The 13,552-nt window shown below is 40.0% G+C and overlaps 1 long non-coding RNA gene across 4 annotated transcripts in view; it reads right to left on the reverse strand.

Annotated features, from left to right (window-relative positions):
- Positions 1-13,552, reverse strand: part of LOC113842605 (uncharacterized) — a 41,843-nt gene that overhangs the window by 4,337 nt on the left and 23,954 nt on the right. For 3 of the 4 annotated variants that reach the window (XR_011807141.1, XR_011807142.1, XR_005263647.2), the window contains exon 8: positions 101-2,480. This is a non-coding gene — a long non-coding RNA (uncharacterized lncRNA). Of the gene's footprint in view, positions 1-100; positions 2,481-13,552 lie in introns of those variants that run through there. The other variant, XR_005263648.2, reaches the window with a different exon arrangement.

Here is a 13,552-nt window from a genome sequence, read left to right on the forward strand (position 1 = left end):
ACTAATACATTTGAAAAGTTGTCCAGAGTATTGAGAAATTGGAGGAAGGCAAAACTGTTGGTAGTTCGGTGAATTATGAAACCACCACCCACAGGAAATATGAGTTGCATTTTATATTTATTCTGAGAATGGACTATTTTGTGATACTGTGGCTGGTTCTCAGTATGCTAGATGAATTCCTGTCTGGGTTTTCACAGTACAGGATGCCCATTAAAATAGCATTTATAGTTCAATTAAGAAAAAAAGTGCCTCTATTAATTTTTAAACTACTTTCCACCACCCCCTACCCCTTCCAACAAGATTTTTGAAAAAGCTGCTTTACTGCAAGAATAGTTAAACTTTAGCTGTGAAAAAGAACTGAACTGCAGTTCATCTGGGAAAAGCAATATGTAAAATAAAATACTGTAGCAATGAATATGTCACATTCCTTATTAAGGTGGCTGGAATTGGCAGTGCTTCTCCAGGTCAGATTTTGCCAAGAGAGGGTCTTTTTAGAGGGGTTTGATCCACTTCCATTCTGCTTCCCTGTGCCACACTTTGCTTATTTCAGGCAAGTACATTTGCTTATGGCTTCTGAATATTCAGCAACAGTTGCTGGATGTTCATCCTATGTTCTGCAGGACCTTTGCTACTGGTTGCATGAAGATCCATGTGTAGACCAGGTCCAACACACCTTAAATGCAGCAGCCTCTCTGCATGCATGCTGGATGGTGCATATACCCATATTTCTGCAAAGATTTTCAGAGATGGATCTACAGGTATCCTAGGTGCCCTTTCCAGCATTATGTGATGAGAACAGGATGGTATGGTTATATATTCACCCTCTTCTTTAAATCAGGTTGCAACCACACCTATTGTTATGAATATCTACAGCAGTAAAATTTGATTGCACTGAACTTGAAAAACACACCTTACTTCTTTGTCCCGTGGCAGTAAACATGGGATTCATTATACCTTCCTTTGAGCAAGCTGGAAGTTAAACATCCAATCTAACCATGGCAAGTTCTGAAGTGAACTTTGCATTCATTTCAGTCCAACTAAACATTTCCAATTAATGTGAAACAGCATTTTCACAGTCTTAATTCATGACAAAAATAAAAATAAAAAAATATAATCTTTGTTTCATCTGAACCAGGTTTGTTTTGTTGTTACTTTCTTATTTTGCCTGGAAATCAAAGCATTAAGTTTTGAACCACTCTAACTACAGTATCTCTTAATACTGTATTCAGCCTTTGTTTACTAGTCATTTTCAAATGCGACCAGCTACCCTGCTTTGTAAGGCACTACTTAAAAAAAGTAAGGTTCCCTACTGCAGAAATATTCAGCTCAGGATCTAATCTTTCCTGTTTTCTCTTTTTGAAATGTCTTGTGTTGCAATCTTACTACCACAGGATCATTAGAAGTGACATTACCTCATTTCAGTTCCATTCATGTTCCTTGTTCCTGTAATAGCTTGGCTGCTACCAAATGTTGAGAATATTTCTTTATTCACATTGGCAGCAAGCTATATAAGGCAAAACCAATGTTGCGTGATGTATATGAGCCTTATTATTGCAGCAGATGGATATTCAAAATATTTTTACATATTCAATGGCTTGGGTTAGAGCAGAAGTTCCTTGTGTTTCTTCTGGAAGATGCCAGGAATTGTGCAGAATCATGAGTTCAGTGCCAGTTTGACAATTTCAGAAAGAAAACCTGCACATCACTGGATGGATTCAGTTCTAGCTTCAGCCTGCAGAGAGTTAGAGAGTTCATGGTATTTTTCTTCTGGTACACAGGATAACACTGCCTTGGGCTGGTGAGAACCACCTCACACCTCAGCTGAATTGTCATGTTCAGTTTCAGGTTATGCAGTTCAAGGGACTTGCGTACAAAGGAGAAAGAAAATTACATGATCAGAGAGTCAGTCACTGAATGATCTGAGTTTGCTCAACATTCAGAAGAGAAAACTGAAAGTTTCTTTGCACCTGTCTTTAAATATCAGTTTCCAAAGCTCAATCTTATGGAGACTTTGACTCTTTTTTTCCTTTTGCTGAGCAATTTATATCAAATTTTTCTCTCCTTGCAGCTTAATATCCTCAAAGTGCATTGACAAATGTGCCTCTTTGAGATTATCTGTCCTGAGTTACCTGTCCAAACCTCTTGCTGCCTTCCCCAAAAAAAAAAAAAAAATCTGCTCACTGGAGTTGGCATCAGCTGTGATCCTCCAGTGAGCCAAATACTCAATGAAATACTAAAACCAGTGAGGTTGCTCATACACTGGAGTATTTGGAGTCCCAATTTTCCACAGACTGTTTACTTTTCTCTTCTAGCTGCCCAGGAGATCCAATTGCCTTTCACAGGAAGCTTAGATTTCATTGATGTACTTAGGTCTACGCTGTGTTTTCAGATGAGCTCAGGATCTGCACAGGATCCCGTTCACTCCCTTCTCCATCTCTCCTTCATTTCTTTCTCCATCTTCTCCTCTGAGTAATCTGGTCCTAAAAAAATAAATTCCCATTAGATTGAATTCATTGTCATTCTTGCTTTTTACAGACAAAGTAATTCATTTAAGCTTATCCAGCAACAAGCTGTCTGCAATTCTCCCATATTTCAACTCCAACCTTGCCAGCATAGAAAGAACAGCACACACAGTCTGGTCACCAGAGCAGGAATGAAAATGGTTGATGAAGCAAATCCTAAATTATCCTGGGAAAACCAAGGCATGGTGCTGGGACCGAAACAGGATGTGCTGAGCAATCCTGCCAGGAGAGAAGAAATGCAAGATTGGCATGGTCTAATTTTGCAGGGTACTGAACATGTTTAGATCTCACTGAAAGCAACAGGAAAGTAGCTGTAGCTTGACATCTCATATGAATGAGCCTGCTACAATTCTCTGCTGACAAAAACTCAGCAAATCCCTGTCATCTTGATTCAGTATCTACATGCAATTTCCTGCTGGTGTCTCTTTTGAGACGTTATTCTGGAGCATGCATGCACTGTGATCAGTCTACTGACTCCAATTTTATGTTTATGAAAACTAGAACTGAACCAGAATAAAAAGGTCTTTATTAAATGGTAGCTGTTGATAAAACCTCCACAGGCTGCCAGGTTGCACTGGCAGAAAGAGCTTCATTGAAGTCAGTGGAGCATTTCCAAATGACTCCAGTTAAGCAGATGGTTCTGCTACTGGATCTCCTTTCAAAGATCATTTTGTTCTTGGGAAAAAAAAATGATCTTCCTGAAGGAAAACTCCAGAATGTGCAATACTTAGCTGCAGTCAAAGACAAGAGAGTATGTTACTTTGGACTTCTCAGGTTTGGTATGGATTTCTCTGGATTTTAATGTATTTTTGTCTTTGTTTTACCTGTATTTGAAACATTATTTAAAAGCCTTTGCTGTGCTTGCAACTTGGTTTAAATTCTGATGACCCTTGTCTAATTTGTCCTAGCCACAATGGGAAAATTACCTACTGGCCAGGTGTTCATTGACTACCCTGTGGTTTAGGCTTTGTATTAGTAAATCATCTATTTTAAGGTGTTTTTTAACTCAAAGTTTGCTTACATTTGCAGATCTGTGTGTTTTCAGCCTAAAAGAAACCATTCCATATACATGGAAGAACAAATGAATGAATCATTCTATGAATATTTTTAGGACAATCAGAAAAATGTATTATCAGTAAACTTCTTGAAATATATGAAAAGCAGTCCTTAGTGAACTATGCGTAGGGGGGAAGAAACACACACAGACAACGTTGCACTCTTCAGGTGAATGCCTTGTCAAGATGATCGTTTGCTGTTATGGTACAAGGAAAAGAGAAGCACAAGAAAGGGATAAATATTAGAAATTTGGTGTGTAATAATATAACCAAAGTTATATTATTAACAAGAATTAGGAGAAAATAGGTAATTTTGAATGTGTTCGAATCATTGCAACTGAACTAAAAATAACTGATTTTTTCCTTTAAAAAGAAGGTTAAAACACTGAATGGAATGACAATCGGAATAAATTTTCTTTATTATCCATGTCTTCTTGGTAGTCCATGACCGAAGTGGTCCCCTAACAAAAGGGCAATAGGACAGCAGGATTAATAGGGGAGCATCTAATGAAGTCTGGATGGAGCTTGCTAACCTCAGGCTTCGCAGAGTGTTTGGGTGCATGAAAAGAGAGCAAATCATTGAAGACATCCAGCAAACTCCAGCTGAGCCAGAGTCCTTGTTCTTGCACAGCCTGCCCTCACTGCTACTAGAAAGACTGGAAAACACTTCTGAGGTGAATTTCGCTCCATGCTTTCTTTCTACAGTTTATTTTTACAATTATCCTTCAATTAATGCAATTAGTGTAACAGAGGAGGAGTTGTTTAGATTTGAAATAACACAAGCCTTCCAGATGGTCTTTACTCACTAGTGAACATGACAGCGGAAGTTTCCCTTTCTGTGATGCCAAAATGATGAGATAAACATTTTCTTCTTTGACTTTCTGGATTTTTTGCCTCAAGGGTGTTGGCATACGTTTTAGAGTAGGTTTCCAACAGAAGGATTATGTTGCTGCAATCCCAATGTTTTGGGCTTTGGTGGGGCTGGGAGGCGCTAGGGATGAGGGGATGGAGGGGAGGGTGCTAATTAAAAAGATAAAACATGATACACAGCCTTCCCAAATGTGCCAAGACACTTTATGATCACAGTTGGTCAGAGTACATGCCTTATGAGCCCACAATGTGCTTGACATTGTGCAAGGCGTATCTGCCAGCAGAGAAACTGCTTATTACAGCTAACAGATCACAGTTCAGCTCCAGCAGTTGACCTCTACATTTCGGGCCAAAAGGACTGAAAGCAGCTACTCTAACAGGCTTGAATTTTCCATTAAAATATAATAATGCTGGGGAAGTTTTCCTTGGTGTTTGCGAATGGCAAAGTGCTTGGCACTCTGATGCATCTTTGAGAAAGAAGTTTGAAGCAAGTGTTGATCCAGTTGGGACTTAAAGCAGGGAGGATAATGCTCTTAAATCAAGCAGAAAGCAGGGCTAACAGCCATCATGGAGCAAGGAGTGGAGAGCAGGGATAAGACGACCTTGTATCCTCAGTCCTCATCACCTCCATCCCACCCTCCAAACTCTCCTCTGCCCCCTGACTGGCAGGTGTTGCACTCACCCACTCCTTAGCTCACACCCAAAACTGTTCATCCTCATACCAAAGGTAAAGGAAGGAGGATGTGGTTGTTTTTCCCAGGTTCCTCAGTAAATCTACACAATTTGAGACCCAAAGGGCTCTTGCAATGGTTGCTGTCCTCCTCCAAAGGGGGGCTGGAGCTAAGCCCTGTGCAAAGGGCTCATCCCTCCTGTGGGGCCCCACAGATATTGCAAAGGCTCCTGCCCCAAGGCTCAGTTGGTCAAGACAGAGTTCTTTCCAAATGAAAAGAAAATAGAAATGAGCTGTATTTTTAAAAGTTTTTAAGGAGATTGCCCCTACTCCCCTTAAATGGAGTTCCACTGAACTTTTGTTTTCTTCACCCTTGTCTGTACAATCAGAGTAGGAGCACGGAGGAAAGTATTTCAGTTCTGCACGATTAACCTCCATTTACAGAGAAGAAAAAAAAATCCCTGGGGCATTAGCCATTACCATATTCGTGGCAGGAGTTTGCTGACTGTTAACTGCTTCTTGCCTTTGGGACCTGTAGCTAATAACAGACCATCTATTCATTCATTTCTGATAAGGCAACTGGCTCTTTCTTTTCCATCCTGCTCAGCAGGGAAGAGGACGCTGTGGGCCATAAACTTCCTAGCATTTCAAAAGTACCCCGGGATTTGGAAACTGCTTGTCATAATATTGTAACAGCTTTGCAGCTAAGGCAGCCCGGGCAGTAGTCACAACACTGCAGATGCTGGCCAGACAGAAACACATGCTGATGATCATATCGGTCAAAAAACTACTTGTTATATCACCTGGAACAGCAACCTGCATATATGGTTCTTTGCCTCTGGGCTAAGACAAGTTACAATATGACAGCAAGGAGCTGGAAAGCAAACGAAAAAATAGTAATAATAAAATTAAAAACAAACAAATAAATAAATAAATGCCAGTGCTGGTGGAAAGAACAAGTTTAAGAAAAGCTTGCAGGTTATTATGGCAGTGCACTGATTATTCTACAAGCTTGCTATGCAGTTCCCAGGACAGCAGTGGGAGCGATTCTCAGTGAATGCAATCAGAAATCATACTCCTAAACATCTTGTACAACCCTGTCCTTCAACTCATCTCAATAGAATTTGCCATTTAATGTCAGACACAAAACCTGTCTCACAGACCCACAATCACAGACTGACAAGTTGAGGTGAATTTCATGCTGATGCTACTGGTGGTAGCAACCATTGAGGCATGTCTTCTCAGCTCCCTTGGATGACAGAGGATGAAAATAATTTTAGTACATGCAATTATAACGTGGCAGTTGGACATGAAAATCTTTGTAGGTCACTTCATACTGAAGTCTTCTCGTGTCGTGTCGTGTCGTCTCTTCTCTTCTCGTCTCTTCTCTTCTCTTCTCTTCTCTTCTCTTCTCTTCTCTTCTCTTCTCTTCTCTTCTCTTCTCTTCTCTTCTCTTCTCTTCTCTTCTCTTCTCTTCTCTTCTCTTCTCTTCTCTTCTCTTCTCTTCTCTTCTCTTCTCTTCTCTTCTCTTCTCTTCTCTTCTCTTCTCTTCTCTTCTTCTCTTCTCTTCAACTTCTATTGAGTTGCAGTCCCAGATGAGTACAGACTGGGAGAAGAACTCATTCAGAGCAGCCCTGCAGAGAAGAACTTGGGGGTTCTGGTGGATGAAAGGCCAACTGCATCCTGGGCTGCATCAACATAGGAGCGACCAGCAGGTGGAGAAAGGTGATTGCCCACCTCTGCTCTACTTTCATGAGGCCCCTCCTGGAGTGCTGTGTCCAGGTCTGGAGCACCCAGCACAAGAAAGATGTGGACCTGTTAAAGCGGGTCCAGAAGAGGGCCAAAAAGATGCTCAGAGGGCTGGAGCAGCTCTCTTGTAAAGAGAGGCTGAGAGAGCTGCGGTTGTTCAGCCTGGAAAAGAGAAGGCTCTGGGGTGACCTCATTGTAGCTTTTCAATACTTGAAGAGGGCTTATAAAAAAGATGGAGAAGGGCTCCTTACTCAGGTAGGTAATACTAGGACAAGGTGGAATGGTCTTAAAATAAAAAAGGATAGATTTAGATTAGGCATTAGGAGGAAATTCTTCACTGTAAGGGTAGTTAGGCACTGGAAGAGGTTGCCTAGAGAAGTTGTGAATGCCCTGTCCCTGGAGGTTGGATGGGGCTTTGGACAACCTGATCTAGTGGGTGGCACCCCTGCCTGTGGTAGAAGGGTTGGAACAAGATGATCTTTAAGATCCCTTCCAACCCATGCCATTCTATGATTCTATTCTATGATTCGGTGATGCTATGAATTTGGCACATGGAAAAAGCATAGACACAACCAAACTCAATTCAGTTGATCTATGGTAAAGAACCATTTGAAGTTCAAGTGACCATGTATCTAATGGTTCAGGTAGCCTCCCACAACATTTACTGCAGAGAAAGGGCAACACTCCTTGGATTTGAGGAGCTCTATCATGTCTCCCATAAAACATAACCCTTTGGCTGCCTAGAAGGGTGGCTTATGCACAGAAACAGGAGAGCTGGTGTCTTTCAGTAAAACTGTGGTGATTTCACTACAAATTGCATTTTACCTGTAGTGCAAGCCCATACATTTTGAAATGGCCTCAGAGGTGACGGTTCATTGTAATCCAAACCAAGACACACATGTCTGTGTGCTCTCCTTCCTTCGAACTCAATGAACTAAGGTGGATGGAAAAACAGTTTCTTTCTTTTTTTTTTTTTTTTAATCAGCTTTCAGTGTTTGGCTTCCACAGGGTTACCCTACGGTGATATGGGAGTGGGGTGAAAAGGGACAAGGGTTGCTGAAATAAAGTCACATGCTACCTCCTCATCTCTACATCTCTGCTAATGACTTTTTCATAAAGTTGAACTTCAAAGGAGAATCATGTTTGAAGGACTAAACAAGGCCTGCTGTTTGGTATGCAGTGCCCTTTCTAGTGGCTAAAACTGGTCTCCGCTTTCATCTCTTTTTAACAGTCTCTGCTGAGTTTTTAAACACATGTCATTTTCTGAGGTTTCTTTCTTGTCCACAAGAGGAGGCAGACTGAACTAGCTGACTCAACCCTCTCACTCCTCACTCCAGAAGCACAGTTCTGGTGACTGAAATTTGGTGTCTGCTGCTATTTGAAGTCCCCTTAAGTCTCAGCTTGAGAAAATATCTCTGACAATAACAAAATAGGATCCATCTAAAGGACAGAAAATTCCTTCTAAAGCATCCATGGAAGATCTTCTGCATCATTTCTAAAAAACTGAAAATCACTATTATTTTATTCCTTTTAGCATCCTTATGCAAGAAGCCTGTCAAGAGACTCTGGAGTTATGTATTCTACAACACAGTTTGTTTACTCAGATTATCAGCTCATGTTAGCCAGGACTATTTTTTTTCCTCGTAAGATATCAAATCCTGTTTCTTAGAAAATTAGTTTAGAAGGGACCCTCAGAGATCTCATGATCATCACCAAATGAAGGCCAAGTCAGTTAAACAATCCCCACTGTTTCTATCTCTCTATTACTAAAAGCCTCCAGGGACAGAAACTAGGTACTCCTCTCCAGATGATTGGTTTTGTCATTTCATTATCTTTTTGTTAGAAACCTTTCCTGGTCTTGAATCCAAATCACTTTTATTTCCTCTAAAGTTTTTGTTCATGTTGAGAAATTTGGTGCTGGGATAATTTCAAACACATAATTTAAATATTTGTATCGCCTTCTATCTGCAAACAAAAATGAGACTCACAGAAAGCTTGCTTAGGCCAAAAATGCTCACATGTTCGTATTTTGATATGAAAGCCATCACATCAATACTGTACTACAGTGAAAAAATAATAAAATAAATTAAAAAAATATATATATATCAGCTTAGTGACCTTAGGAGTTCTAAGTATAATCTGTTAATATATAGCATGTTAGATTATATCACCTAAGCAATTTTATATCTGCCTTATATAGGCAGTAAGCATTCATTTATGTTTAAAGTAAGTCTCCAGATAAGATAAAACTGGTTTAGAAATATACTCCAGGCTCCCTTCCCTTCCCTTCCCTTCCCTTCCCTTCCCTTCCCTTCCCTTCCCTTCCCTTCCCTTCCCTTCCCTTCCCTTCCCTTCCCTTCCCTTCCCTTCCCTTCCCTTCCCTTCCCTTCCCTTCCCTTCCCTTCCCTTCCCTTCCCTTCCCTTCCCTTCCCTTCCCTTCCCTTCCCTTCCCTTCTTTTTTCTTTTAAAAGAATGGACTTCATTATTAAACTAATTTCCTGGGAAAAAAATAAAGTTTATGTCTTTTAGTTTGTTTCTCATTTGTTGGCAGGTTCTTTCCTTAATAATGTTGGAAACTTCCTGCCAATTTCAACCGAAAAGGGGCTGGGAGTCTCAGAATACTGAGTTTCTTCACAGTTCATGACAATCAGTAGCTCAGCAGAGGAAAATGTATGAATCAGTGCCCACAGCAAGATGGATGGGTTGAATTCATTCATTATGCATATGTTTAGTAGTAAAACGTCTAGATGATCAGTACGTAGGTACTGCCTCACCAGCTCGTACAGGCAAGCCATTCAGCGTGGAAATAACTTGGACTAACCCACCAGTGACTAACTCTTTCCTAATTGAAGTGTCATGGAAGATTTGGAGAAATGTTCAAACGCTAGTCCTTAAGAAAGCAGCTTTGTTTCATCCTCTGAAATGCCTGTTTTACCTATGAAGTAACTTGGATGTTAACAACCAGTTTATCTCCCTGTTGTGGGTTAACCCCAGAAGCCAGTTAAGCACAACAGCTACTCACTCACTTTGCCCTATCCCTCCACCTTAATGGGATGGTGGAAAAGAGTAAAAGCAAGATAACTTGGGGATTGAGTTAAATATTTTTTAAATAAATGAACAAGTGGAAAAAGAGAGAAAGAAAAAAAAAATAAAACAAGTGATGCAAAGGTTGTAACTCATTACCTCCCATAGGTAGACTGATGGCCAGCCATTTCCCAAGCAAAATGATAGCTAACCTCCCTAACTCTCCTCTCTGTTTTGTTGCTGAGCAAGATTCCATGGAATAACTTTTTGGTTAGTTTGGGTCATCTGCCTAGTTGTGTCCCCTCCCATCTTCTTGCATGCTCCCAACCTATTTACTGGCAGGGGTCAGAGTTCAGAACAGACAAGGCTTTGATGATGTGCAAACACTAGCAATATTTTAGCTATTTTAGTGTGTTATCAGCATTATTTTGGTCACAAATCTAACACACAGCACCATACAGGCCGGTATGATGAAAAATAACTCAATTCCTGTTAGACTCGGTGCTTTTCCTTACCAGCAGTCATCAAAAAGTTAAATATGTTCCAATAGAATTACAACCTCCAGCAATGAAGAAGGATGTCAGCACTTTCAGAGGGCAAATTTCCCCATATTAAAGTAAGTGTATAAGATGATGGGGATGAAATGCAGTGTAATATATCCAGTAGCTGTTGAAGAAACTTGCACGACTAGATGCTCACCTTGTCTGCGGATGAAGTTAGATAAATCAGTTGCCTAAAGCCTATAAAAATTATAAAGAAAGTCATTTAGCAGAGAAAAAAATAATCCCCAAGTTAACCTCTCCCTCAACCTTGATTACCTTGTATTTACCTTCCAATCATGCAGTGGTGACTCCTGTGCATTCTCCCTGCCCTCAAACAATTAGCATATAAATAAACGAATTAGAAAATAATTCTGACTTCATACAAGTACTACCAAGTCCTGCAGCTCCCACTGCTCTGGCTTTTCAAAGGGCATGGAATGGAAGGTTTTCTTTGCCTGGTGACTTGATGTTCATGGTGAGGAGGATGAGATGTCCAGGTACATACACAAAAATCTGTTCTTCAGTGTAACGCAGATTCTTTGTTTGCTCTTTGGTTGAAATTTTCCACTGAACATTACACAAATACTTGCACATGTGTGTGCAACACAAGCACTAACTTTCTCTGTAGGCTGAAAAACACTTAGATTCTACCAGCAAAGATGTATTTCTTGGGCTTCCCATTCTGTTGAAGCATAAATTAAACTACTGCCAAAGAGGTGGTCTCACCCTCCTTCTGCTCACCTACCTGCTCATTCCTGACCCTCTACACCATGCCACTTGTATGTGGCAGGTAATGCCACCCGCATTTCTGAGATCAACATATGCCTTCAAGAAACCTCTTGGGTTAAAATAAGCCCAAGAAAATGTATTTATTTTTATTCTGTATCAGTTTTCCATCCTGGTTCAACACAATCTGCACAAGTGCGATGGCTGGGCCAAAAAGTTGGAACAGAAGGGCTTAGAGGGAAGTGTGATTGTGAGTTCATCTCTGCTGGCAACAGAGGCAACCAATACTGACTTCAAAAACTATTGCAGAAAGCATTTCTTCATGGCAAGAGTGGTTTGACATTGGAACAGGCTGCCCAGCAATGCTGTAGAGCTGCCATTCCTGAAGGTATCCAAGAGATGTGTGGATGTGGTTTAGTGGTGGAATTTGTCTTGTTATGTGACGGTTCAACTTGATGACCTTTTGGGTTTTTTCCAACTTAAATGATTCTATGAATATTTAGCATATAGGGATTTTAAATTAATTGAGACTATGTCTATTGAGGCCTCAATAATTCAGTTGCAATAGGCTGTCCACGGTGCTTGGATGAGTAATTTGGTTGTCCAACAGTGCTTATATAGTGACTGACATGTAAACAGAGATTGTACCATGGCAAGAAGTCATTCTAAGGCAAACATGGCTTCCTTTTTGTGTGTGGCATACTGCTCAAATCTTTTTAGAATGAATCTGCAAATAGGAGCCAAAGGAGCATCAGTCCAAGCTTGATAGTCTCACCTGAAGGCAGACAACACTGCTGGGTGAAACAAAACATCTGGAGCTGTTCATTCTTTGATGTAGGGGAAAAAAAAAAAAAAAAAAGGAATCCAGATAACTGACTTAAACTCGGCACCCTACTTGCATAGAGCTAAAATTCATTGACAACCTTATTGTAAGTCATCAAGCAAGGATTTAAAAGGTTTGGGATCACTTCCCAGCTCTATAACAGTCTGTTTTTATGACCCCCATCAAGTCACTTAATTTCTCCATGACTCTGCTCACCATCTGTGAGCAAGACATTTTTTTGCCTGACTCATTTGCTAAGAAGCTAAACTCTTGGAGTAGGAGCCATAAATCTTACTATAACTGCAGTGTTGAGAAAAAACACATTGTTCTCGGTGAGGTGCTGTTGTAACATAGTCCTCAGCTTTGTTAGAGCTTTCTTTAGCCTGAATGAATTTACTAGCAGGGTGTCAACAGCAAACCTGGTCATATCATACACTTCCCAGCCCCTACTGTTGTTAGTTCCTTTGTAAGCTTCAAGAAAGCAAAATAATAAATAAATAAGTAAATAGAGATCAGTGTCAAGAAATACAGATATAGTTCAGAAAACTGTTTCTTCCCCTTTTACCTCATTCTTTTTCCTTTCCCTTTCCTTCCCATTCCTTCTCTTCCCTCTTATAACAATATCCTTGTCAGGGAATCCTTCTACATTTAATTTTTCTCAAGAGTCTTTCAGTAACATTTACTCATAACTTCCCTCTGGGTGACCTTGTGTTGCAGAAATCAACATTGCGAAAGTGACCACTAACAAAAAATACAAAAATGTGTATAAGCAAATTTTACTATAGGACTGGGATTTGGGGGTTCTCTATTTTTGTTTGTTTGCTTGTTTTTTTTAATAACATGTTTCTAAACTAGGATTTGTCCGCTCACACTCAGCAGACCATAATGCAATGACATAATTGCAGTTTACTCATCCTACATAATAAATGAATCTTATTCAACTTTGCGACAGATGTAGAGAAACAGTTTATTCTTTAAACAAATGAGAATGAAAGGAAAAGCTGTTCTGTGGACATCAAAACCTACAACCTTTTTTTTCCCGTAGTTCTATCCTCACTGTCTCTTTGGTGAGGATTTCACTCTGCAACATCTCCCTGGGGGTGGTTCTTTTCTGGAATTTTTCCTCTCCACAGAGCAACATATTTCAGCAAAGTTTGCAGTAACGTGGTATTTACAGAACTTTCATCCTTCTGTTAAATTTATTTAAAATTGAGCAACAGGTTCAAAAGTTACTGACACAGCGACTGAGAGGCCTGACAGACAGACAAGGACAGGGGCAAAACGGATCTGCGGTAAAAATTAAGTATAATATTATAAAATAACCATAATCACCTTGATTATTCTGATGTGGAAGGATAGAACTAAATATGATTAATACATATTTTTTCTTGCATTCATTAATGATCTAAGGAATTTTCCCTTACTACTGCAAAACAGCAATATTTACCATGGCTTCTGTAATTTCTTGTATTCATCAGCAAAGTAATGGCCATAGAAGTCTTTCATCAGCGTATAAAGGTCCCCATTATCGTTGGATGTCACTTACGGTACCTACTGTTTTATAACAGCAT

This window comes from Anas platyrhynchos, chromosome 2, assembly GCF_047663525.1.
Source record: "Anas platyrhynchos isolate ZD024472 breed Pekin duck chromosome 2, IASCAAS_PekinDuck_T2T, whole genome shotgun sequence".
Lineage (NCBI taxonomy): Eukaryota > Metazoa > Chordata > Aves > Anseriformes > Anatidae > Anas > Anas platyrhynchos.